Here is a 22,593-nt window from a genome sequence, read left to right on the forward strand (position 1 = left end):
ACCTTTTTGTTTAAATTATATATTCTATGAAGATGTAACAATAAACTGGAAGAATAATCCACTATGGGTCTAATCCATAGACCCTACTATGATAATGACAAGTATTTACTTCACATATGCTCTTCCTCAGGGGGTTAACAGACTAGGCTATCTAGCAATATAGGAACTTTTGTGTAAACTATGAAAAATGCTAAAATTGAATATCAAAAATGTCCCATTTTTAGTTTATCCATAAAATGACTAAAATGACATCAATCTTTATCTTTTCAAAATTGTCCACAGTTGTACTGAATTAGATTAATTATAATCCTTAGTTTATAACAGATTCTCACCTTTTGTCTCCTTTGATTTTATTTAGGTATGTGGCCATTTATCTACCTTTTATAGTACTATGAATATCAATGAACAGGCAAACTACCCAATCAAAAACAAGAATGTCAACTATGACTTATGTAAGAACGCACTCCTTGTCCGCTGTGGAACAGTCAATACCACCGTCGCTACAGGATGATCAATCACCCATGAACATCAACCCTGAGAAGTACAAAGTAAATGTTAAAGGTATGAAACAACAAGATTCAGGCTGTGTCTGAATAAATATGAAATGATAAGGGTTAGGTTCATCTCAAACATTGATTCATGACACTCCCTATCCTTAAATTAGATTCACTCTCCTTTTATTTATTGAATTATTTCAGTTATTAATTTTACATCAAATAGTGAACATTCTTGAATCCATCACCTGCATTAAGAAAAACATCTGACTATGGGACATATTGGCCTCAGTGCCTCCACTCACACATATAATCGTCTTGGTATTCTCTGCAAGTTAGCTTCGACTTACAGAATCAGCTTCTTCTGATTCCTGGCTTTATAACACATTCTCATGAGTGGTCAGTTCTTGACCTTTTTATCTACTAACTCATTCATTATTAGTATAAATGAGTTTATAATTCAGGAACAAATGAATTACTTTTTCTAACCATCTATTGTTTTTCAAGAAAATGAGTAATATTTTCATTTTCAGAAATCTAGAAGAGAAATGCCTAGCCGATCTTAATAAAACTAGTAAAATCCAAAATTTTGTTTCTAAATCAGAGCAACTTTATAGGGGACATACTTAGTCTATACTTGGTTCCATTTTCTTCATGTATTCATACATTTCTTTGGTTATTTGCACACTAACCAACTTATGAAGATATAATCAATAGCTATGAAACACAATCAGATCTTTGCTATTTCTTATATATATACATCAGTTACATCATAGGGAGCAAACTAGTTTTCATGTTGGACCTCAAACTTCCAGACACAGGTATTTATTGTTCATTATTCATACATCACCAAACTTCATCTTTGGTCCAGACTTGGAGCTCTTTTTCTTCATTCATGTATTCATTTATTGATAGATGAATTCATCAACTCACTAATAAAAATAAGTAAATACCAAAGAGTCAGAAGAACTCAAGAGCAAGATTCTTGAATATCTAATATCTGTCTACAAATTATTTCCCATAGACACTAGATATATTTTATTAATTTAACACAGTGTTTCACATACAGATTAATCAACATAATACATTACACCAATTCCATTCTTAAGATATTAACTGATTATATGTCAAAGTGTATAATAACACAGTGATAGCTCTTAAAAAAACACTCAAACCAAGACAAGAATATTGACTCATACTCACATTGGTCTCCAGGAACCTACACAGAGGCAACCATATGTCTTTTGACTATGAGAGAATTCTTAAATCAGCGCCAGTGCATCCCGTCTAAGAAGTACAAAGCAAAGCAGCTGATTTTCAAAACTAATACCTCTTTGTCAATTTTGCTTTCCATATTTTATTCCAAACCGTAGTTTAGTTATTTATTAACTTTTCATAACATATATGTTCATTCTGAACAAAACAAACAACCTCGAATGGACTGATTCAAGCAATAAAATTGACTCCTACTTCCCAGCATCTATATGATCACTAATCAAAAAGACGTAACACCCTTGGGTCCATTTCGTTCTGAGATGGAGTTTTGCTCTTGTTGCCCAGGCTGGAGTGCAATGGTGCAATCTTGGCTCACTGCAACCTCCACCTCCTGAGTTCAAGTGATTCTCCTGCCTCAGCCTCCCGAGTAGCTGGCATTACAGGCGTGCACCACCACGTCCGGCTAATTTTTTTGGATTTTTAGTAGAGACAGGATTTCACCACATTGGGAGCGAGTGTTTCATTTTATGTTGATAGTATATCTTGAATCATTACATGGTTGAAGTCCATCACACCATCTTCATATTTGTCGAATTATATATTTAATACTTTCATGATGGATCAATTTTAAATAATAATAATATGTAAATCCATGAATCCAAAATAAAAGAAGTAGATTCTTACATATTCTTAACATCAATCTATCATTTCAAACATTGATCGTCATTTGCAAATGACCCTGGGAAATAGATCAGATTTTGTTTTCTGCAAACCTTTAGGTTCCAGACACATATTATTCATCACCCACGACTTCTAAACCATCAATCATTGGTTCAGGTTTACATGTCTTTTTCCTCATACTACTTTATATTTGCTTATTGATTAATTCTCAATTCATCAAACATAATAAAATAATTATCTGTGAATCAAAAAATCTCCAAGAGATTCTTATATCCCTAACATCTATCTATGGAATCATGTCATTCATGTCATAGATGATGAATGTATGTCTGGAACTCTGAGGTCCAAGAAGTTAACCTCTACTTGTATTTTTATCTGTTTATATTTGTTTAATGGTTCTATCAGTCATATATTAGTAATAATAAACCTAAATCTATGACCCCAAGATAAGAAAATGATCTTTGTATGTTTCTGACATTGTCTACAGGATCATTTCCAACAGAAGCGAAAACCTAGATTATTTTCTTCTCATATTCATCATCCATGACTTTTATGCCACCAGTTGTCAACATTGATCCATAGCTGGGTTTCTCTTTCATCATTCATTTCTAAATATTTATTGAATAAATCATTTGTTCTTTGATAATAAAATGAATACACGATTTCAAAAACCCAAGAACAAGATATTTGAAGAATCCTTACATTTGTCTACAGAATCATTTCCCACAGAGACTATATCTCTTTGATTAATTAACCTCAATGTTGCACATTGTCATTGAACCAGTTAACTTTTTATTATATTAAATAATTTTTAATAACACCAGGAATACTATTAAACAACCTAAACCAAGACAGGAGCCATTACTCACATTGGCCTAACACAGAGGCAACATAGCCTTGATCACAGAGAAATGATCAGCTCACTGCATCCATTCTGAAAACCGCAAAGCAGAGTAGATGATTAAAAAATTGAATATTCTTTCCATCAATCTATATTTTTCACCATTCATTTACATAGTCATTTGAGTATTTATTTTTTCTTAATACAACAAATGTGAAACTTGCAACTAACTCAGAGCACTAACCATTACTTATTGCTGTCTATATGATCCTTAGTCAAAGATGTATTACACTTGGTCCATTAATTATCCATCCATTTCAATTTATATTAGTATTATTGTTCTTTACTATACATCTCAACATTAAATAATACTCCACCTTCATCTGTATTAATTTATACATGTTTATTTTTCATTGCTATTTTAATAATATAACATTTTTATAATTCATAAACATAAAGAAAAAGAACAAGGTTCTTGTATTTCCCTGACATCTGTCTACAGGAGTTTTTCAAACAGAGGGACTAGGCTAGATACTGCTTGTGATGGACCTCAGAGTTCCAGATATGTATTCATTGTGTGACTCATAGGCCACCAGTGGTCATCATCAGTCCAGCCAGAATTGGCCCTGTTTCTCTCCTTTTATTTATAAGTAGTTTCCTAATGATTCATTAATTCACTAACAATAACATAAATACCTCTGGATCACCAAGTTTTAAGGACAAGATCCTTAAGTATCCCTAATATCTGTCTATATAATCATTTGCTTCAATTAGTATATTAATACTTCCTTCATTAGTCATGTTCATTAACATAACATCTGTTAATCTACACAATATTTCATGTCAAGTCCATATGTATCCTTGGGACATGGCTGGCCTTCCTTCATTACATTAATATATAATACTTTTAAAATATTACACTGAATATCCTAAACAAATAAGCAAAAGCAAAAAATAATTTTACTATTAACTCACATTGGCTCATGTGCACCTCTACAGAGCGACAGACATGGGGCTCCAGATTAAGGCCAGATGTTCTGCCAGCCCAGATGTGTCCATTCTGGGAAGTGCAAAGCAGAGAAGATGACGGGATTGAAATATTTTTCATGGATTCATTCATTTGACCCTTCTCTTAGTCATTCAGGTATCTATTAATTGTGGTAATACTTATCAATTTTCTTTTTAAAAAATGAACAATAACACACTTGTTCTGATGCAAAATAAGAAACTTGACTGTACTGCCTTTGTCATCCTTAGTCAAAAAACAACACTTGAATTGTTTGTTTTTTTAATGGTATTCAGATTTTCAATAGGTTTTAATGATTTCTGTTGTCTCATCATTTACATTGAGTGGACATGCTTCACATTCCCCGTCTTTACTTTTTTATATGTGAACATTGATTATTACATCAATGAATTTATTTTAAAGAAGAATCAAAATTCATAAAAACAATCAAGAAGATGGTCCTTTTGTATTTCCAAAACCTAACTACAGGATCACTTCAAAAGCAATAGACTATATTTCCTCCTCTATTGAACCTCAGAGTTCTAGACACACATTATTCAGCATCCTTGACTTCTACGTCACCAGTTTTCATCATTGGCTCAGGCTTAGAACTCTTTAGCTTAATTCTCATCTACATGTATTTATGCATTAAATCACTAATGTTAATTTTATAACCCATGTAAATATAATATCCAAAGAGTAAGAGCATAGAATATTCTAGAACTTTCTATACAATCTGTCAGTTTGATATATCTTACATGAATTATCCTCATTGTGTCATAAATGAGCTAGTAAATATACTGTTTCAACTAACTTCATATTTATTATTGGCTGAGGTTGGCCTTTTGGATGATTTTTTACACTTTCATGATATTATGAATACCCTTTAAAAAGTCTCCTAGAGAAAGACATGAAATTTAACTATTACTCACACTGATCTCTATGCTCCTAACCAACAGTAGCAACCATGAATCTCATGACCATGAATGCTTAGGTCAGCTCAAGTGCATCCATTCTGCAGAATACAAAGAGCAGGTAATTAAAAAAAAAATTCAAAACTTATCTCCATTGATCCTCTCCACATTTCCGTTATTCAGTTATTTTGATATTGATTATTTTTTCAGAATGGAGATGTTTTCTCTCATAACAAAAGGAAAAATATCAAATGAGACTGAATCAGAAAATGAAACTGACTCTTCTTATTAGAGTCTAGATGAACCTTAGCCAAAGAGGTGACATTCATGATCCATTTCCTTAAAGGGCATCAGTGTTTAAACTTTTTAATGATAATATTTCTTACATCATCATGTGTATTCATAATTGAACAATGATTCACTCTCTATTTACTAATTCTTGTTTAATTGTTCTATCATTTATCTATCGATGATAAATCTAAATCTATTAATCCAAAGTAAGAATATGATCTTTCCACATTTCTGATACCTATCCAATTACGTTTTCTGTTGGACCTCAGAGTTTCAGACACACAGTATTCATCGTCCATGACTCAAACGCCATCAGTAGTCATCATTGGTCCATGTTTGGGTCCCTTTTCTTCATTCGTTTCTACATGTGTTTGAATAAATCATTAATTCATTAATAATAACTAAATAAACATGTGATTTACAAAGCCCAAGACAAGATCCTTGAAAATCCCTAGTATTAGTCTGTGGAATCATTTCCCACACAGACTATATGTCTTTCATTAATTGACCTCTATGTACATTAACAGTTAATCAAAATAATAATTTGTATCATATCTATAACTGGGTCATTTAGCTATTTAAGTATGTTTAACACTTTTTAAATTTAGTTTAACACTAACACCCTGAAACAAATGGCACAGAGCAAAGTAAGAACTTTGACTGTTACTCACATTGGCCTCTTTCCTAAGAAGGACGTTTAATGTTGATCATAGAAGAATGCTTAAGTCAGCTCAGTGCAGCCATTCTGAAGAGTGCAAGGCAAAGAAGATGAAAATATTGAGACATCCTCTCTATTGGTCCATATTTTCCACTGTTCATTTACACAGTTATTTATGTATTTATTAATTTTTCTCTTAATACAACAAATGTTAAACTTGCAACTGATTCAGAGCAATAACTATTACTTATCACTGACTATAGGATCTTTAGTGAAAGATGTAATATGCTGATCTACTTATTATCGATTTCAATTTATATTAGTACTATTTGTTCTTATACATTTTAACATCAAACAGTAATTTATGTCTCATCTTTATACATGTTTATTGACTCTACCATTGCTACTTTAATTAAAATATTTTTTAGAATTAATAAACATAAAGACAAGAATAGGCCATAGTGTTCTCCTGATATCTGTCTATAGGAGCATCTAAACAGAGGGGATGGAATGGACTAGATTCCTTTTGGTTTGCACCTCAGAGTTTCAGACATCTATTATTCATCACGCAAGATGCATACGCTGGCAGTTGTTACTATTGGTCCAGGAAGGACCACTTTCTCCTCATTCGTATATGCCATCCTCCAGCAAGCAGTAATACCTTTGACTCACTCATTCTTAATAGAAAGAAGACATCAGTGTTTTTAATATAAATGGATAGTATTTCTTGTTTCACCATATATTTCCGTAATTGGACAATGCCTCACTCTTTTTGTCTTTATGCAGTTAAAATATATTTGCTTATTGATTCATTGATCCAATTATAAAAATAGAGGGAAAATGCATGAACAAGAAGAACAAGAACAACATCCTCAAATATTCCTAACGTCTATCCTTAGGATCAGAAGGTGAAGACTAGATTTTTTATTATATTGGACCTCAGACTTCCAGACCTGTATTCATCGTCCATGACTCATACGCCACCAGTCATCATCATTGGTCCAAGATTCACTCCATCTTTCTTCATGTCTATCTACATTTGTTTTTTGATTAATTAATCAATTCATTAACAGTGCTGTAATAATAAAATAAATAGCTATGAAGAGGGAAATCTTAAAAATAAATTTATACTTAAGTAGTGAATAATAAAAATGCTTGACCTTATTTGATTATATTTTAGACTTCTTAAGAATACAGAGAATACCCTTAAAACAAAGCAAGAATTTTGACTACTACTCACAAGAGTCTTCCTGTGACACATAGAGGTAACCATACAGTTCATGGTCATAGCACAATGCTTAAATCAGATGGGGCTGTTCATTCTGAGGAGTAGAAAGCAGACCAGATGATAAACATCAATAACTTGTCCTCATTCACTTTTGTATTACCCTTTCATTTTCACAATAGTTTAGGTATTTATTAATCTGTGATAATATTTGTATATTTTTATTTTAATAAAATTAACCTTGAACTTGAACTCATCCAGAACAATAATATTGACTATTTCTTATATGCAGTGTCTTAAGACCCTTAGACAAAGAAATATCATGTTTGGTACATATATTTCTTGAGACTTCAGTGTTTTCCATTTATATTAGTAGTTTTTCTTGCCTAATCACATTTATTCATAGTTGAAAAATGCTTCGGTCTCCTTTTTTACTTGTTTATATGCATGTTTATTGGTTCTGTCATTGATCCCTTTATAATAATAAAATCAAAATTTACTAACAAAATCCTTGATATTAGACTTAAGAACTTAAGACAATTACTAACAGCAGCCTATATCCTCCCTACTCACATGGGTAGCCATCAAAACCTTCATCAGTGGAAAATGATTGGATCAGCCATCATGCCTCCATTCTGTGAAGTACAAACCAGATGTTAGAAAGAATGAAATCACTGTGATTTTTCTTTCTGTTTATGGATGTCGTGTGTTACTGGGTTAATTGAAACTCTTGATAGGTAACAGAGTTTTATCACTAACTTATGATTGGCCTATTACTAGCTCAAAATTAAGTTTTAATAAACTAATAAGTACAATAAACCTCATTCCTAAATACAAGAAAAAGAACTATATAATGAATAGTTGTCTCTATGCCTCTCTGAAATAGATAACAATAATTTAGGTTTACTTTTAAATGAACTGCATTTAAATGAAATTAATCTAAATGATTGTTTCATGGCACAGTTTCATCAATGGTCTACAGTATCCCTTGTTTAGGTATACATCAGTTTGTATACATCTGTATCTATGTATTTGTGTCTGTACTTCCTTATGGATTAATCATCATTCACATTTCTAAAGAAAGTTAGCAGGTTAAGAAAACCAACAACTAAGAACTAAAATATAATGTTTTCCTCTGTCTACATGTAAAATACCCTAAGTGGACAGAGCCTTGAAATTCTTTCTATATCTGAACAACAGTTAAATAAAAAGGAACCCAGGCTTCTTAACAGTCAATGTTTGGCCCTGTAGTTAAGTTACTGGGTTAATCTTTTACGTATTTATTTAACAGCTTTTTTCTTTTAAATAAAATGAAAAACTATGAATTCACTCTATAACCTGAGCAAGAAAATTGACTGTTACAAAAATTGCCTATATTCTCTTCATCCAAAGGGATAACATGCTTCATCAAGCCCTAGTGAAATTCAGTGTTTCAGAAATATTTTTTGAAATAGCTAATTCACGCTGGGCTTAATACCTAGGTGATGGGTTGATAGGTGCAGCAAACCACCGTGGCACACATTTACCTAGGTAACAAACCTGCACATCCTGCACATGTACCCCAGAACTTAAAATAAAATTAAAATGTAAAAAAGAAACCAAAAATTATTGTTTCATTCTATATGCCCATACTAGATTCTTTTCTTCTTTCATTCTACATTAGGGCATTAATTCAATCATCATACACTTACAATAATATAATCAATATCCATCAAAACCTTAAAACTTAAACACCATGAGTACTGCCACATTGTCTGTGGGCTCATTTTCCACAAGATGAATAGACTGTCCCTCTTGGAAATGGACATTACTACTGCATATTTGAACTAATCTTAATCCTTGGTTCAACCCAACAAAAACTCACCATTGGTCCATATTTAGTATTCTTCATCATCATGCATTTACACATTATCTCATGTTTCATTGGTTTACTAACAGCGTAATCAATTCCTATGAATCCCAAAAACCCAGTAACAAGAAATCAGACAACCATGACATCTCTTCATAGGTCATTTCTCACAGAGGAAGGAAGATAGATCCCTTTGTGTGATAGATTCAGTTTTTCAGATTAGCAGATTAATGACCATATCTGCTTCCTATTAATCCCATACTCTTAATTGGTCAAGGCTTGATCATCTTTCATTGACCTTGTCCCTATTTTAAGGATGTGACGATAAAGAACTATGAACCTACCATTTTACCCCACACTGACAATATCCTCCATCTTGGAATGTGACTAAGCTGTCTTTACAGAGGGAAGTTAAAATCAACTGTGACTCAAATAAAATTGAATTAATTTTTACATTAATTAACTCAATAATAAACTATTAAAATGAATAAGACAGTCTTGCTTTTTTCTCCTTAACTGACCACAGATGTGCTGAATGATTCACATATAAACTTTATTCATTTTATTTGTGTATGTAGTCATTTATTCCTTTCCAGTAAGAGTTAACTCTCTTAACAACCACTAAAGCAAAAGCAATCACTTTGTTACTTACATAGGTTTCTACACTCATTACTCAAACAGACAACAACCATGATCTTCCTCGCTGGAGAATAATTGAATCATTGCGCATCCATTCTGTGGAGTACAAGGTGAATATAAAAGTAGGTAGATGAGAGAGAGAGAAAAATGGATCAGCCTAGATTTAGATTTTTTAAAATTCAGTTCAGGTCGACAATTATTGATTAGAAATAAACCCTGGTACTTGTCATATGTTTAAAAGATGAATAACATACCCATTGATTCATTGATTAATTGACTTAGGTATGAAATTTAACTACTATAAGTAACACCAGGCAAAAGAATAGTAACTGTGACTTTTAAACATGTCTGTCTGTTTATCTGCCTTCTACCCAATCAGGAAAGAGTTAAATCTCCTTGGTACATGAATCTTGCTAGAAAGAATTAAATTAATTTGAATCCTGAATTCGAATATATTCTGAACAACTGTGCATGCATGCATACATACATATGAAGTTAAATAGTTACACATGGAGTCATTTGTCTATTCCGTGTCTTAAGGAAATTGCACCAACAAGACTGAAAGGGAAATACTATCCAAATATATAAATACATTCACCATTACAAAAACGCAAGAGCCTACCTCAATTTTGTTTATGGAAATAACGACAATACTGGAGAGCCATTGTACGGAACTGGATTAATTACACTTTTTGTTCCATAATACCTGACCCTCACTGGTCCATGATTTGGCCTTATTTTAAATAACTGGTTGGGACATTAATTTGTTCCTTTTTACATTTATAATGAAATCATTATATCTGTGACTTCACAGAAACTGGACAATATCAATGCCTGTCCAAATGCTCATTAGACAGAAAATTCAGATCAGTTTCCTTGTTTTCATAAATTAAACTGAGGAACTGAATTTAAATAGCAAAGATTATTAGAATTCATTATAACTGATCATTTGACATATTCTCAAGATAGATCCATGTGTAAACCCTCTCTCAATTAGGTAGTGATTTAAGCAATAATTTAAAAAAATACTTTGCCCTCTTCTTTTAAAAAACAAAAAATGAATACCCTAAACCAGAACAACATGGACTCTAACATCCATTTATCTAAATGCTCCTTATCCAAAGGGTCAGTTTTGATTAATTGATTTTACCCGGACTTAGTGCTTCAGAAATGTATTAGTAATGATTCTTATTATTTTATATAGTCTCATATTTGGAACAGGAATAACCATTTTGTTTTTATTTATACAGCACTTTTCTTGATTTATTCATGTACTTGTTTACTAAAACTAATACAGTCCATACTCAGAAGTACAATAACTAAATCTTGATTATTATTAGCTTCTGGAATAAGCTCATTTTCCATAGACTGAAAAGCACTCTTTTTGTAATGGACCTCAGAGTTACAGGGTTTAATCAAAATCCAAGATTCAGACACCCCAGGGTACTCATCATTGATCCAGGATAAGCAATATTTTCCTTCATTTATACCTTTGCTTATGGATCCATTCATTGATTCAGTAGCAGTAACAAAGTCAATACCCATTGTTATTTTAGCATCTAAGAACAATATCCTTGAATATAACCAAGATCTGTTTACAGACTCTTTTTGCATAGACTAGCCCTTTTCTCAATAGACTAGATCTCCTTTCGTAGTGGCCCACAGTGAAGCAAGTATAGATGAATGAACATCCTTGCTTCCTAGCCATCTCATTCCACTTATCTTCCACCTTTCCATGCATTCCTCCCTCATTAAGGAGCTGTCTAACAGGACTTTGCATATAATGTAAATGCACTGTAACTGCATTCTCCAATACAGTCACCAATAGCCACATACAGCTACTGAGCACTGGAAATGTGGCTAATGCAACCGAGAAATTACATTTAAAAGTGCATGTACCTTTAATTATTTTAAATATAAATAGCCGCAAGTGGATAGAGGAAACGACATTGAACAGTGCAGCCGTAGATTTTGTTACTGAATAAATCTTAAATTAAATGCAGTATAAACAAGATGATTAATCAGAAGTAAAAAATGAATAAAATGTCTTTCATCTTATTTTTTACCAAAATTGTGCTTAATTGGACTAACCATAATCTAAGTTTTGTAACACATTCATATCATTGATCTACATATGCCTTGACTTTAAGTAATTCAGTGAACTTTAATGAAAAATTTACCCTAATTGACAAGCTTTTTGACTGTTATTTACTTAAGTCTTTAGCTTCCTTACCCGTAAAGGTAACAGCCAAGATCTTCATCAGCAGAGACGGATTAAATCAGCCATGGTCTTCATTCTGTGGAGTCGAATACAAATTTTCAAAAGAATGAACAGTACAGATTTAGATTGACTTAAAAGACATTAGTTGTGTGATATTAAATTAATCATAAAGTTGACTCAAATCCCATTTTTATCACTGACCCAAGAACTACACTTATTTTTATTTCTTGATTTAACTATCAACTTTAAATAATACAATAAACACTGTTAAATTCATCACCCAAAACAAAAACTAGGACTACTGCCCACATCTGTCTATAGGCACCTACCCACAAAGGCAACCGCTTAGATCATCTTTTTTATTTAATGGACTCAACGTGTGTAGAAATGAATGAATTTAAATTCATGATTCATGGCATATTTTCACCAATGGTAAATGCTTTACCCTACTTACATATTAATTCAATCATTTATTGTTTCGATTTGTTCATTTATGTTACGACGCATGGAATATTTTATTATACATTCACAAATACACACACACACACACTGCAGTCAATTCATGAAGAATCCAGAACACAAATGCTTTTCATGTTCAATGTCTATATTCCCCCACCTAACCAGGAAGAGAGCATCAGTAGTATAGACAAAGATTAACTTTCATTTTCATTTCTCAGTTAGTTTTAAAAAATTAACTGTGACAAGGACATATTCTATTCACATATAACAATTCAATATATGGGAATTTACTTACATTATAGAAGAAGCTTGAATAATATTATGTCTCCATATGTCCATTATGCTATCCACAGAGGTTTAGAAACTAGATGCTTTTTTAAGTTTTTAATAAAACTTAGTACAGAGTTGGATTTATAGTAACTTTTCATAAGGAATATTCTTAAGTTGAAATATGCTCATTTATTTCCAATTAAATAACTGTTCCACCTATTATTTACTTACTTATTTATTTTGAGACGGAGTCTCGCTCTGTCGCCCAGGCTGGAGTGCAGTGGCGCAATCTCGGCTCACTGCAAGCTCCGCCTTCCAGGTTCACGCCATTCTCCTGCCTCAGCCTCCCAAGTACCTGGGACTACAGGTGCCCACCACCACACCTGGCTAATTTTTTGTATTTTTAGTAGAGATGGGGCTTCACCACGTTAGCCAGAATGGTCTCGATCTCCTGACCTCGTGATCCTCCCTCCTCCGCCTCCCAAAGTGCTGGGATTACAGGTGTGAGTCACCGTGCCCAGCAATTTTCCCTTCTCTAAATAAAACCAATCAGTAAACAACCATAAACATCAAACAATTATTTTGTGTCTTGCATACATCTGTTCACATACTCCTTCCAAAACAAGGCAACAGCCTCTATCAATATATATCACTGGAATTCAGTGCTATAGAAGCATATAATAATAATCCATTCGTCATTACATACTCTCATAATTGGTCAATGCCAAGCTCTCCTTATATTTACTCATTTATGCAAAAGTTATGCATTGATTTACTTATAAAACGGAATCTATACCAAAAAACTGTGAACACCCATGATCAAGATACCTGAATATTCTGAACTTGTGTTATAAGCTCATTTCCCTAGAGGGAAAAATGGGGGCCTCTTTTTTAAATGGACCTCAGAGTTACAGATGGCTTTAATCAAAATTTTTGATTCAGACACCCTCCAATCTCATCATTGGTCCAGGCTTGGCACTCTTTTTCTTCATTCACATATACCTTCATTTTCCCATGAATCACAAATTCTAAGAACAAGACCCTGGATATCACTACAACATATCTCTAGGCTCAATTCCCACAAAGCTGTCAGACTAGATCTCAGTGCCACACGTGGAATAATCAATAAATCTTGATTCATATCAGTACTATCAATATCAATGGCCAATGACCGGGCTATGTTCATTTAATTTGCGTAATTTTAAAGGTGGTATAATGAACAATGAAAATCCACAATGGTATCCCCCACTAGAACAAACAGCATGTTTCACCTTACAAGAGCTTCTCCTGAACAGTTAACAGCCTGAATCTCTTCCAGTATGGAAATGCTTAAATCAAGTATGGTGTAGAAATACTATGAAATATTAAACATTTCTGAAAATTAAATTCCTTCTACCTTTTTAAAAAATAAGTCTCTATTGTGCTGAAATGGGTCAGTCCTACTCCTTAGCCTACAACACATTCTTATTATTGGTTGTTACTTGATGTTTTTATTTTTGTGTATATGGCCTTTTGTTCCTTTCTTCAATAATCACACATGAACCAACCGCATAACCCACCAACAGAAACTCCATTACTAACATTGCTTCTTACCACAGAAGAAATCGTCATGCTCTTCACCTTGGAGAAATGACCAAATCCAATCTCATCTAGTCTTTCTGAAGGAAAAGGCAGATTTTTATAAGAATAAAAAGTATACATTTTTAAATCCATTTTTAAGTAGAAGTTAGTTCTCCATTACTAGATGGATTACAAACATTGGTTTGTGTCAAATTTTAATCATCAACCCAACAGTTCTTTTTCATGTACTGACTTAATTCTTAGCATGAAATAATATCATGAACATTTTCAAATCTACCACCCAGCACAAGAAGAGCAATTTTCAATATCTGCCTAGGTATTCCTAGCATGAAGGGAAGACACATTTTTAATGAGGAAAACTTTTGTATTATAAGATGAATTTAAATTGTTGTTTTATAACATAATCTGACCAGTGGGCCACAGTTATTTTAATTCAAGCCATTTACTGATTCGTTTATTTACTCATCTATTTAATAACTCAAAAAATAATTTAATTATCTACTCTCTTTTCTAAAGAAAACTCAAAATGGTGAAGTCACCTGCTACCTAAAATTAAATACTATTACCTGCAACTGTTCCTATTAGCCCTGTATGTGCTGTTGGAACGTTCCTCAGTGACACGAATGTTCTCTATTGGCGATTCTGAAACGGTGGTCACTTGTGACCTGTGGCTTGGGGTGTGACTAGTGCGATTGAGGAACTGAATTTTTATTTTTTAATTAATTTCCATTTAAATGTTAATAGCAAAATATGTCTAGAGAGTGGGTCTTTACAACCCTTCCAAAGGAAGGAGGGTCCTGGACCTTTTTTGTGTAAGTGGACTTCAAGAGGATAGACAAGATTAATCACACCCCTTCACACATTACATACGCTTCTCACTAGTCCGTGATCTACCCTCTTTTAAATAAGGGATGGAGATATAAAATGATTCTTTTACTCATAATAATAATGCCACTATTCATGAATTCAAAGGACACTGGACAAAAGCCCTTTATGACACTAGCATCTAGTTATTCACTTATTACTCATAAAAGTCATGAAAATGCATTTGCATTTTTCTTTTTAAATAATAATGAGCAAACATAAGAGGATTTTTAGTTATTACATTCAAATTTTCAATGTTCATCCTTAGACTTTCTCCACACTTCACAACCTAATCATTAGTATTTTAATGTCTATTATTAATTATATTAAATTATTGTTTATTATAAAAATTTAAGCTAATATATTTAGCATGATTTGTAATTGTTATTATTGAAGATAAATATTAATTTTATTGGCTAATATTTATTATATTAACTATTATTCAACTAAATACATCATTTAAGTATATGTTTTATCCTTTTCTAAATCAAACAAGACATGCAACCAGAAACTTGCCACTAACTCGGAACATTGAATGCATATCTATCTATATGCTCTCGAAGGAGGAGCAGATTTATTTTATTTAAACTCAAAACATCATTAGCTCCTTTCATGATTGAATGAGATGTAGCCTTCCTTGTCTTTATTTGTATTTTTCTTTATTCATTCATTGATTTACTTATAATACAATCCATACCCATTAACCAAAAAGTACCAAGAACATATTCCTTGAATATGTCTAACTTTCTCTCGAAGCACATTTCCCATAGATAGAACGGACCTCAGAGATACAGACAGGGTATAATCAGAATATTTGATTCAGATGCCCCACGCATACTCATCATTGATCCAGACTTGGTATTCTGTGCTTTCATTCAAATATACTGTTCTTGATTTATGCATTGGTTCACTAATAGTAAAATCACTATCCATGAATTACAGGGTTAAAAGATCCTTGAAGATGTAACTATGTCTGTAAGATTCATATTCCACAGAACTCGAGGACTGGCTCTCTCTGTAATGAGCCTGAGTGTTGCAAAGGTGAATTAATTCATTTCCACAAATTGCACCACGTCAATTCCATATTAGCCATTAGTCCATGGTTGGGCTTTTTTCATTTAACATTCATATTTTTAAGACGGTACTATGGTTATATCATGGTATAACTACCAAGTTATACCACAGTTATAGGCAAGATGTTCCATTTTCTTATGTTCTTCCCTCAATTAGTTAACAGTCAATAACAATCACAATGGGGAAGTGTTTAAATCCACTATGGTACAAAAACAGCATATTAAGGCATTCTGAAAATGACAGAAATACCTTTCAACTTTTTGTCCTAATGAATTTGGTTGTGCTGAAATGGATTAATCACAATTCTTAATTCATAACACATTTCTACCATTGGTCCATGCATAACCACCTTTGACTCATTTATGTATGTAGCCATTTATTCCTTTGAAATAATTCAATGAATAAACATGATCAAGTTTCCCAAGCAAGAACATAAAGTTTGATTTTTACTTACATTGATCTCTTCTCTGCTGATTCACAGAGATAAAGGCAAGATCTTCACTAGAAGATTATAATTAAATCAGGTAGAGTGCGTTCATTCTGCAGTATAAAACACAAATTTTAAAAAGAATCAAATACTATATGTTTAGCTCTTTAAAATGAATCATAGTTGTGTAGTAAACAATCATAAACCTTGTTTTGTACCCTATTCTGAACACTTGAGAAGGGTGAGCACTGCTTTCTATTTATTAACTTACATAAATTGTTTTTGTCAAGATGAAATATCTCCACTATGAAATTTTTTGTTTTAGACAATATAATAAACACTGTGAATCTAGTACCAAACCTGTTTGTTTGCTTAAGTAAAATTCCATAAAAGATTGAATTAATCATGAGTGTGGTTGTATATAGATATCATCGTTCCATGCTCTCCCTCTCTCAATTACAGTTACTCAGTCAACTATTTATTTATGTAAATGTATTTTCTTTTCCTTAATAAAATGATCAATCAGCAACCTGCCTCAACACAGAACAAAAACATTCAGTCTTGTGCACAGAAGACCATATGCTCCTTACCAAAATGATAAGAGTCTTAACTACTAATTTATTGGGACTAAGAATCTCAAAATTGTTTCAATAATAATCCATGTTGCATTACATGCCTTAAGAGACAAGTGCATGCATACTTTTCTTACTCTCATTGATAAAATTCTATACTCATGGACTAAGTTTATTATAATAATGTAATTCATACCCTCAAACCACAAAAGGCCCATGAACAAGGTCCTATAGACTCATTTCCCATGAAGAATAAAGAGGTGTCTCTTCGTAATGGACCTCAGAGTTGCAGATGGGTTTAATCAAAATTGTTGTTTCAGAAACCCCATGACATTCATCACTGGTCCATAATGTGCATTTTTTTCATGTATTGATCAACCTATTGACTCACAAATAATGATGCAATCAAAAATCCCCAAAACAAGATCATTACATTTTAGGCTCTTGGCCCATAGAGCTACAGACTACATTTCTTAGGCAATGACACTTAAAGATGCACATGTGAATTGCTCAACGCCCCTGCATGCTCTCAATTCACATTCAGCATTCAATCTGATATAGCCCACTTCTATTTAATATGTATATATGTCGAAGACGGTCCGATAAAAAACAATGAAATCACTATATTCCATATTCTTATGGGCTGCCCCAAAACAGATGTCAGCCAGGATCTCTACCCATAAGGGAATGTGTAAAATAACCATGGCATAAAATAAAGAATAATGCTGAGCTGCTCTGAGAATAAGTTAACTTTTGTCTTCTTTTATAATCACCTCAGTTGTGACAATTTAGATTAAACATAATTAATGGTTCATTACACATTCCCATCATTGGTCTATTTGGGGTGTTTTATTTCTTTCATGTATGTAGACATTGATTCCTTTGAAATCCTTTAGCTAACACCCAAGAACAAACCATTCAAAGAAAGAACATGAAATAAGGCACTTACTTATATTTGTCTCTATGCTCCTTACTCAGGATAACAATTCTTTCTTAAATTATTAAATCAGTTAGCCTATGTCCACTCTGGAGAGAAAAAGGCAGATTTAGAATAGATATAGGGTTTTTTTCAACGGATGTTAGACAAGCAGAACTAGATAACAATAAACCTTGGCTCAAAAATGCAATGTTTTTCAGGCCAGTATTGAACTTTTAGTTTTAAATAGTATAATAGACACTATTGAGTTCATCACCTAGCCCAAGAATAAGATCTATAATGATTATGAATATTTGTCTATATAAAAATCTGTTAAGTAGATATCACTTAACGGATTTCTGGCTGATGCAAACACTTTCCCTTTTCTTAATTAAAAAAAAAAAGCAAACTATAAAAATCAAAAAATTGTCTCAACTGCAGATACAATATGTTCCATATAATAGGATTTTACCTCAGATTAATAAATATACTTGCTTTATTGCCAGTGTTAATATTTATAATACTTTTTCATTGTACTCAAAGAATAGTTCCTTAAGTAGGCCTGTTAATCTCTTATGTACACACTTCTCTATTTATGCATTGAATTGGCTTAAAATAATACATTCCATACCTTTGAACTAGAAGACCTCAGGAACAAGTTTTACTGAATTTTCCTAACTTCTATTAGGAAATTTCTACAGAGAATATTGGCTGGTTCTCAATCAATAACAGATCTCAGAGTTACACAGAGGGCTTAATCAAAAGTGTTGATTCAGACCCCTCCACCAATACTCATCATTGATCCAGGCTGGGCATTCTATTTCTTCATTCATTTATACCTTCTTGAACTGACTCAGTCATTCATAGTTTCAGGAATAATAATTATATGATCAATATTCCTTAATGACACAAAACTGAGAACAAAAGGCTTTAACAGAACCAAGATCTGTTTATTACTCCCATTCACGCAGAACAAATAGACTAGATCATATTTCGTGATGAACCTCAAGTTTACACATATTCATCAGCGACTCTGCTGCAGTTAAATCTCATACTTGTGATTGGTGTCTACCAGCTTCTCTTCCACTTGATTTGTCTACTCATTAATGTGGGTGCAAACCATGCACCTACCATGTGAGCCCACAATTGAGCAAATTAATACATAATATCTTCCAAGGTACCTCTACCTCAAAAAGTCAACAACTTAAATGTTTGTCAGTGAAGGAATATGTTAAGCAACTATAGCAGAAACATTAAATGGGAATTGAAATTACTCTGGCAATATATGAAATGCTCTTCATTTATTTAACAATGGTCTTCAGTTGGGTTGGGTTGAATGAATCATAAATTTTTGTTGATGACACATTACAATCATAAGTCCATGGCTGGCATTCCTTAATTTCATGTGTTATTTAGCCATTTATTTTATCAAAATAATGCAGTGTGTTCCCATGAATGAACACCCTCCAAGCCCAAAACATCAATTTGATGTTTACTTACATCAGTCATTCTGTTCTTCAGTCCACCAAATAACAATAATAGTCTTCATGATTAGAGAATAATAAAACCAGCTACCTGGTTTTCATTCTATAGAGAAAAATAAAGCCTTGTTTCAAAAACATTTTAAAAGGCTCTTTTTAAAAGCCTCTTTTAAAAAACATTTTTCTAAGAAACTATATTACTACAACTTGGAAAGGCCCATATATGTATTCCAAAAACAATGAAAGAGCCTAGAGTTTTTCTTAGAATGTCTGTCATGAAAAAAGAACATGAATCATATTCTCATATCATAACATTTGTTCCTAATTGGTCCATGGTTTGCTGACTCTAAAATACAAACAGAGACATAGAAGTGCACCTTCCTTCTCATATACAAAAGACATCAGTATCTGTGCTCTCACAGCACTGGACAAGAACACTGAGGAATATTTACATCTGTCTAGAGTCATTGCCCTCAGGAAGAACAGATTATGTTTCTTTTTTTATTTGTTTAATAAAAATCCATTAAAAATTAGATTAATGCACTCATTATTGGTCTCTGTTTGGTCTCAATTGAGTGGTTATTTAACCAACTATTTATATGATTAAAGATGTTTCATTTTCTTAATAAAACAGTCAGCAACCCCCCACCAACACAGAACAAAAACCCTGACTCTTGCATACAAATGACCATATGCTCCCTACCAGAATGGTAGAAGCCTTGGCTATTAATTTATTGGGACTCTCAGATAAGTTTTAATAATAATCCATGTTTCATTACATTCACTGATAATAAGCACATGACTTACGCTTTTTGTTTTACTCATTGATAAATTTTTAATTCATGGGCTGATTTTATAACAAAAATGCAATCCATTCCCAAGAACCACAAAGTCCAAGGACAAGGTACCGTAAGCTCACTTCCCAAAAAAGGAATAATTACGTGTCTCTTTGTAATGGACCTCAGAGTTGCATATGGGTTTAATCAAAAATCCTGTTTCAGATACCCCATGGTACTCATCATTGGTCCAAGCACGTTTTTCTTCCTTTATATCATTCATTTATTATTCATTGGTTCATGAATAATAAAATAAACACAAAATTCTAGGAATAAGATATTCCCATTAGTGGCTCTCTCCCTAAAGACTAGGTCTCCTTTTACAATGGACCTCAGAAAACGTGTGTGATTAATTGACATCCATGCTTCATACCAAATCCACATTCACCATTATTTCTTCCGTAGTCTTAGTCAATTTGCCCATGTTTTAAAGACAGTGCAATGAAAAGTGATAAAACCACCATCTTCCAACACTGACAATGTCTTCCATATTCTCTCAGGCTGCCACACAAAGAGTTATCAGCCAGGACCATACCAATATGGAAAAGATTAAATCATCTGTGGTAGAAAATAAGATACAATGTTCAATAATTGTGAATATAAATGGTCTAACTACTATATTTTTGTCACTTCAGTTGTGCCAAATTATATTAAACATATTTTCAGAACACATTTCCATCACTGGTCCATTCCTGGTGATTTTAATTTCTGTTATAGATATTGATTCCTTTGAAATACCACTGAACACTCCTGAACAAAGCATCCAAACCAATGACATGAACTTGAGGTGGTAACTTACATTAGTATCTATATTCTTTACCCCACGGATCTAACTGCCAAGATTTTGTTTCTTAGAAAATGAATGTCATCTATCCTGTGGTTGCTACGTGGAAGAAAAGTAGACTTATCCTAGAAGAACAAGAAGAAATAAAAGGCATCTTTACAGGAAAAAAAGAAGTGAGATTGTCTCTATTTGCTGGTGACATGATTTTATATACAGAAAATCCAAACTACCTCACAAAAAACAGTTAGAACTGACTTCTGTAAAACTGCAGGATAGAAAATCAAAAAAAAAAAATTCAGTAATGACTCTATATGCTAATAGGTAATTAACTTAAAAGGAAATGAAGAAAATAAGCCCATTTACAATAGCACCAAAAATATTGTCTAAATTTAACCAAGATAGTGAAAGACCTGTATATTGAAAACTATAAAACACTAGTGAAAGAAATTGAAGAAAACACAAATAAATGGAAAGATACCCTGCGTTCATGGGTTGAAAGAACTAAGATTGTTAAAATGTCTATGCTACCTAAACCCATCTACAGGTTCAATTCAATTCCTATTAAAATTTGAATGTCATTTTTCATAGAAATAGGGGGAAAATCCTTAAATCCATATAGAACCACAAAAGATACTGAATAGCCACATACAAAAACTCTTGAGCAAAAAGAACAAAGCTGGAGGCATTACAATCCCTCACTTCAAAATATATTATAAAGTGATTATAATCAAAACAGCATAATACTGACATAAAAACAGATACATCAGCCAATGGAGCAGAATTAAAAGTTCATAAATAAACTCACACATTTACAATCAATTGATTTTAGATAAAGGTGCCAAGAGCACACAATGGGAAAAAGACAGTATCTTCAATAAATGGTGTTGGGAAAACTGATTATCAACATGCAGAATGAAATTAGATCCTTATCTCACCCAATATACAAAAATCAACTCAAAATGGATTAAAAACTTCAACATAAAATCTGAAACTATAAAACTACTAGAGGAAAAGCTCCACAACATTGGTCTAGACAATGATTTTTTTAATATGACCCCAAAAACACAGACAACAAAAGTAAAAATAGACAAGTAGAATGTCATCAAATTAAAAACCAAATTAAAATTGTTTCCAGCAAAGGAAACAATTAACAGAATGAAGAGACAACTTCCAAGTCAGGAAAAAAAATGTGCAAACCATACATCTCATAGGCGTTAATATGCAAAATATATAAGGAACACAAACAATTCAATAGCAAGAAAACCCAATTTAAAAATAGACACAGGATTTGGACA

The 22,593-nt window shown here is 32.6% G+C and overlaps 1 long non-coding RNA gene, 10 other non-coding genes and 3 pseudogenes across 12 annotated transcripts in view; all 14 read right to left on the reverse strand.

Annotated features, from left to right (window-relative positions):
• The window catches only part of LOC116275684, a 146,142-nt gene that overhangs the window by 74,139 nt on the left and 49,410 nt on the right, over positions 1-22,593 (reverse strand). For both annotated transcript variants that reach the window (XR_004184771.1, XR_004184772.1), the window contains 11 exons: positions 19,698-21,423; positions 18,231-18,307; positions 16,737-16,822; positions 14,357-14,421; positions 12,047-12,110; positions 9,827-9,909; positions 7,899-7,960; positions 7,341-7,422; positions 5,170-6,187; positions 4,207-4,291; positions 465-3,324 (listed from right to left, as the gene is read on the reverse strand). This is a non-coding gene — a long non-coding RNA (uncharacterized LOC116275684). The remainder of the gene's footprint in view (positions 1-464; positions 3,325-4,206; positions 4,292-5,169; positions 6,188-7,340; positions 7,423-7,898; positions 7,961-9,826; positions 9,910-12,046; positions 12,111-14,356; positions 14,422-16,736; positions 16,823-18,230; positions 18,308-19,697; positions 21,424-22,593) is intronic.
• LOC116276196 lies at positions 1,291-1,364 on the reverse strand. Its single transcript, XR_004185630.1, has one exon. It is a non-coding gene; the product is annotated as a small nucleolar RNA SNORD113/SNORD114 family (small nucleolar RNA).
• On the reverse strand, positions 2,875-2,969 carry LOC116276205 (annotated as a pseudogene).
• Positions 3,775-3,844, reverse strand: LOC116276179. Its single transcript, XR_004185616.1, has one exon. It is a non-coding gene; the product is annotated as a small nucleolar RNA SNORD113/SNORD114 family (small nucleolar RNA).
• On the reverse strand, positions 4,765-4,839 carry LOC116276187. Its single transcript, XR_004185624.1, has one exon. It is a non-coding gene; the product is annotated as a small nucleolar RNA SNORD113/SNORD114 family (small nucleolar RNA).
• Positions 5,701-5,775, reverse strand: LOC116276165. The gene has a single exon (XR_004185603.1). It is a non-coding gene; the product is annotated as a small nucleolar RNA SNORD113/SNORD114 family (small nucleolar RNA).
• On the reverse strand, positions 6,632-6,706 carry LOC116276203. The gene has a single exon (XR_004185635.1). It is a non-coding gene; the product is annotated as a small nucleolar RNA SNORD113/SNORD114 family (small nucleolar RNA).
• On the reverse strand, positions 7,033-7,104 carry LOC116276166. Its single transcript, XR_004185604.1, has one exon. It is a non-coding gene; the product is annotated as a small nucleolar RNA SNORD113/SNORD114 family (small nucleolar RNA).
• Positions 11,203-11,274, reverse strand: LOC116276192. The gene has a single exon (XR_004185627.1). It is a non-coding gene; the product is annotated as a small nucleolar RNA SNORD113/SNORD114 family (small nucleolar RNA).
• On the reverse strand, positions 13,659-13,732 carry LOC116276189. Its single transcript, XR_004185626.1, has one exon. It is a non-coding gene; the product is annotated as a small nucleolar RNA SNORD113/SNORD114 family (small nucleolar RNA).
• LOC116276190 lies at positions 15,984-16,060 on the reverse strand (annotated as a pseudogene).
• LOC116276198 lies at positions 17,555-17,629 on the reverse strand. The gene has a single exon (XR_004185632.1). It is a non-coding gene; the product is annotated as a small nucleolar RNA SNORD113/SNORD114 family (small nucleolar RNA).
• On the reverse strand, positions 18,926-19,003 carry LOC116276201 (annotated as a pseudogene).
• On the reverse strand, positions 20,633-20,707 carry LOC116276197. The gene has a single exon (XR_004185631.1). It is a non-coding gene; the product is annotated as a small nucleolar RNA SNORD113/SNORD114 family (small nucleolar RNA).

The sequence above is a fragment of the Papio anubis genome, chromosome 7 (assembly GCF_008728515.1).
Source record: "Papio anubis isolate 15944 chromosome 7, Panubis1.0, whole genome shotgun sequence".
In the NCBI taxonomy this organism is placed as follows: domain Eukaryota; kingdom Metazoa; phylum Chordata; class Mammalia; order Primates; family Cercopithecidae; genus Papio; species Papio anubis.